This window comes from Habropoda laboriosa, unplaced genomic scaffold (genome assembly GCF_001263275.1).
Source record: "Habropoda laboriosa isolate 0110345459 unplaced genomic scaffold, ASM126327v1 scaffold65, whole genome shotgun sequence".
NCBI lineage: Eukaryota > Metazoa > Arthropoda > Insecta > Hymenoptera > Apidae > Habropoda > Habropoda laboriosa.
The window spans coordinates 4,600,357-4,605,976 of NW_017100254.1; the positions used below are offsets into that span (position 1 = coordinate 4,600,357).

Genomic DNA, 5,620 nt, shown 5'->3' on the forward strand with positions numbered 1-5,620 from the left:
TGGTCCAGCAGTGGGAGTGTCAGCTCAAAGCCGTCCGTCAAATTACAAATATACTGCGAACATGCGTAATCCACCACAAGCAATGGCAATCCCTGCTCCTACTCCTGTTCAGCAAGCTGTTCATATTCAAGGCCAAGAACCACTAACTGCCTCAATGTTGGCAGCTGCTCCACCACAAGAGCAGAAACAAATGTTGGGAGAGCGTCTCTTCCCGTTGATTCAATGTATGTATCCGCAACTTACTGGAAAGATCACTGGAATGTTGTTGGAAATTGACAACTCAGAGCTCCTGCACATGTTGGAGCATAATGAATCGCTGAAAGCCAAGGTTGAAGAGGCCGTTGCTGTATTGCAAGCTCATCAGGCCAAACAGGCTGTGGCTTCTAAAAAAGAGTAAACATCTTAATTAGGGTATTATTTTATTCTTCCTTAATTGTTCGTAACAATGTTCAGTTTTTCTTCTTCATTCTGCGATTATCTTTGGTTTAAAAAATTTCTTCTGAAGCTTTATGGTGGCTTAAGCGATTACTACATGCAAGAATGACAGGAACAAATTGTTATTCAAAACTAATAATTGATCATGAAAGGGTTTTTCATCAAGTTTTATGATAATAAATTTTCCTTTAAAAGTATCAAATGAATTTATTCTTTCCCTGATAAATTTTACTTCTCTTACATATTAGGAAAATATTTAAATTATTTTCGTGTAATACATAACAGCAAGAAATATAATGAAAGTATAAAGAATAAATTATTTGAAGTGTTGGAACTGCAATTTGGCGTTCGTTGATTAGATTAGGAACTAAATTTAATTCCTCTTTCTTTTTATAGTAAACCTATGAAGATGGAAGAAAATATATTTTCGTAGTTTTTAACATTAGTTGTAAGGTGGTGATTTGTTTTTTTTTTTATATGTATAAATGTGTTTAGGTTTTTTATATAAGTACTTTATATGTTTAAAAATCGTAAGGAGCATGCCATGTGCTACCGATATTCGTAGTCACAACCAGGCACATACATACACACGCTGTTCCCACGTTCAACGGAGGGATCGACTTTGGATGTGCTCGATCGACACTCCGTTCATAAATGTCGACGCTAGCACGCAGAGCAACCTATTCTGAACCGCATATCTGCCTCCGTGGCAGCGAACGTGTTAAATGAATAAGTTTTCATCACAAAAATTAATTTTATTATTTTCACTATCTTTTTATAATAACTATCTTTTTATTATACATTGTGCTAGCAATATTAAAATTAAAAAATATTTTTAAATACTAATTAAATATTGGTAATATTTAAAATTATATATTTGTGAATCTTACTTTTTTTTCATGTAATTAAAAGTATTAAGAATACAGTGTTAAAGTACAGCAGTATACATATATACGATATGTACTCAATATATTACACAATCGAAAAGGCGGTGATTTCTTATTTAAAAGTAAGTTAAAAATGTAGATTCGAAATTTTGCCTTCTTCATTATTTAAAGTAACAAATGCCAAGTGTTCTTGATTTTTATTCCTACCACTAATTACGCAGTGATATACCAGTCCCAATCGATGCAGTAGGATGGATGACGGTAACGGGGTTCCGGAATCTCGGGGTCGTGTGACAAAAAAATACATTGGATGGATAGTCTACTCTGTATCTCGTCTGTAATATCATATACTCTTATACGCAACATAGAATTCTATATTTATTATATACATTAAAGAAACGAATTAGATAAGGAAAGGAATAGCGGTAAATAAGAACAGAAAGTTTTCAAAAGACAAATTAACGCCATCTCGTGTTTGGCCGCACGAACTGACGATTCGTTACTAGGAACACAGAATGACAACGGAGGTATTAGACAAGGAGAGCACTAGTGTGCGAGAAGGATAGAGAGAAAACGTTTCCTATTGGTTCGCGGAACTTATGCTCCATTTTCCACGCGCTTAGTCAAGTCAGCCAGGGAAGAATCATTAATAATTCATAATTTACGATAAATTGGTGAACTTTTAGGTTTGAAGAATGAAGTCTGGACCTGTAGCAACTTTCACATATAGATTTTATTGTGCTAGACCCTTCTAATAATTAGTTATTAACAATTTTAGTACGAGATGTCGGGAACGATACCTTTACGGTTTTTCAATCATTTCATAGCTTTCTACCTACTTCTCATACAATTAACTGCATTTATCTGAAAGAAGACTCCTTTTGTTATATTCTCGTATAATATTTATTAACATACCACTTGTAGTTTAAAAGTTATTAAACAGTATATGAGAGAGTCTTCTCTTCATCGTACTCGAGTATAGTCAACTCTTATAAAAAATTGCTAATATCTAATAAAGCATATCACGTATGCATGTAAAAATTATTACAGAATATACACAAAGGTCTATACTATATTCTACATACTTGAACGTGCAAAATTAATCGTGCATATTCGCGAAAATGACGGAAAACCTTTACGCTTGTCTAACTCATTACACTAGTACTATCTTTGTCTTTCCGTATTCCTTTCCTTGTCTTACTCATTTCTGTACCTCGACGAATTATTCTTCGTGGTAAGCATGATTACTGATGGTAAATCGCCATTTTCCAATAAGAATTACACAAAAATTAATCACACAAATCAACCAAAACTTTCTACATTAATCACACAAATTCCCTGTTACCCATTAAAATAGAAAAGAAATAAAAAAAATAATAAAAATTATGAAGTTTCAATAACTTAGAATACCTTAGAAATAACTTAGAAATTTACATTGGAATATTGTTTAAATAATTAGTTTTTTGCAAGAGGAAGTGGACGTGGGGTGTAAAGGAGAAATAAATAGACTGTAAAATGCTGTGAAATAATACTGGTATATTTTAACCATTTCTATAAACAAAAATATATTAGGTGTTAGATTTACATATCTTGTACCTCGATCAGTCTGTGACTGAATAATCTTTAGTTTTCTCTTTTTTTATCAACGTCCTACATTATCGACAGCTGATTGAAAATCATTTGTCTAAATTATTTAGCGACACCGCAACTTCCCCTCAAGCGGCAGCAGAGTATGAACGAAAAGTAGCGGGGATGGCTTACCGCCTATTTTCCCCTTATTTGGTCAAACGATGACACCAGAAGCCTCAAGTTTGCTTTGTCGGACAATAAGCGCATGGGCGTATCTGTTTTTGCGATCTTTGTATTACTTCTGGCGGTAATATTGTTCTCTTCGTCTTATATCTTAGAAGGGTACACCTCTTTCATACGTCTCTTTTTTGTCAATATGTTTTCTTTATCCTGTGTTTTACGACGAACGCCTTTTCTGTCTATTTTTTTCTGACAATATGCTCTCTCGTTGTGTGCTTTTTTTTAATTACTGCTGTACTGCTAAGTCATTAGCGACGAATTTAAATCGATTTTCTTTCACATTGGGGTATTTAGATGTGTAGTAGAAGTTGGTGTCTTTAGTAAGTTTGTGTTCATACCTGCTAGGCTAGAGACCGCTGCACGTGAACGTTATATCTGCCGTACCGATTCTGGCCTAACGTAACGTAATTACTTGAAAAGTTATAGAACTTTATAACTTTCACGATCATAATATAATAATGTTTTATCATAATGCAAATAATCAAAATTCAAATTTATCCATATTTTGCACTCCAACCAAAAGTATTTGTACACAAATTTACATGAAAATAAATTAACATCTTGCATGAAAAATTAACAAAAAGTACGAATTTTTAATACATTATTTAAACAAATGGTTTTTTTCTCAAAAATAATTATGTAGGTAAATTTGTCATTGAGAAACACATAATCTCTATATTTAAAACATTCCTCTATTTGCAGTATTTTCCGAGATATTGGAACAAATATGTTTTAATACCCCAACTTTAAGAGCTGCTTTCACCACCTTAATCCTACTTAAACGATATGCGGAAGCCACCAGTACAATAGGGCTACCATGCCTTGCAAACCTCATCTGTTTTTTTCTTTTACAACTCTTCATTTTCCCTTTTTAAATTGCCTTACCTGTACATGTGGCAGCCAGATTAAGATAGATTTAAGGTTATCCGAAGGTCATAAAATTATAGTTCATTGAATTTGTATTTATATCCCTTATAATACCATGTATAAAAGGTACCATGTTCTACCTAAAAAAATCTAAATGACTTCGAAATTTAAAAAGTAATGAGATACATAAAAAATTTGATTTAAGTGTATAAGACGCTTCTTTGAACAGAACATACGTCCCCTGAAACATTTTCTCTTATTATAACTTTTAAACTAATAATAAATTTTCAGAGGAAGTTTAAATTACTCATTTTTAAAAGGGTACATATTTTTGCGATTAAATTTGTTTTAAATGAGTGTGATTATTGTGATTATCGGATGTGCGCCACCGTTGATATACCATGTTTTCGTTTCCGAGTATTCGTTTCATAGATATTGCATCAATATCGACCGAGCGTACGTTTTGGCGATAACTTTAAGGCGGAGTAGGGATTTCGCAGAAAGGGCACTGCTGCCGAAATGTCGTACGTCGTAACGTACTTACGTGTTTTGTTTAAAACAGGCAGTTGATTTGGAACATCCACCGAATAAACTTCATATACATATGTATATGTATAAACTGAATCATCTTGCAACATCGTTGCCTTGTTTAGTTTCCTTTCTTTCTCTCTGTTTATTCCGTTTCCCTCTACATAATATATAAAAAATTGTAATTATGAAAAATATTTTTACTAAATTTCATAGAAATCGAATAATAAAATAATTTTAGGATGATTTGGTACATTTCAAATATGCAGACATTTTAATTTTTTTTGTATTGCTTTTGTACAAATAGATAATAATATTGAATTGCTTCAACGATTATAATAGGTTCCAGCTTGCTGTAGACTAAGCTGTTTTCTCTAAGAATACACCCAAAATATTTCAATAGCTTTGTGCCGATTGAATTTTAGACTCTACCATAAGGAACAGACAACGGGGAAAGTATCCTTTCTCCAATTTCAGGTCAATGCTACAAAAAGGGAACGATGTCTGTTTTACTTTAAGAGTTGCCTGTTTTTATTGCCGCCTATGTAATTTGCCAAATGGCATTTGACCCGTAATTTTAAAAAGAATTGTTAAATGTCGTTTGGTTAACATCTGCCAGTGAAAAAAATTCTACATATTCAGCAGATCTGCGTTGAGTGATTAAAATTGATCATGATGTATTCAAACTTCTTTATTTGTGCACGAGTGCTATTTCAATAATTTCCTACTAACGAGTTTTAATGAAAGAATTATATTCATAGTGTCTTTATTGAATTCTTTTGTGTAACGATAAAAGTTTAAAATATCGTGCACGTTACATAACCTACACAAGAACAATATTTTAGTGTTTGAAAAAGATTTAACAATATTTATTTGACAATTATTTATCATCAATACTTTTATTTCGCTGATGATATTTACAGCTTTATTATATTACAAGTGCATTTTCTTTCTATAGGAAGAAGGTTATGTTTTAATTATGGTTTGTAATATTTTTAGATAATATGAGTGTTATACTTCAAGTGTAAGCTGTATAAGCATATTACAGTAAACGATGGTGAAAAAACAAAGATTAGATTTCAATGCATAATAAG

General features: G+C 32.2%; 1 protein-coding gene across 1 annotated transcript in view; it reads left to right on the forward strand.

Annotated features, from left to right (window-relative positions):
* LOC108572501 (tudor domain-containing protein 7A-like) overlaps positions 1-5,620 on the forward strand; it is a 16,484-nt gene that overhangs the window by 2,272 nt on the left and 8,592 nt on the right. The window lies entirely within an intron of this gene.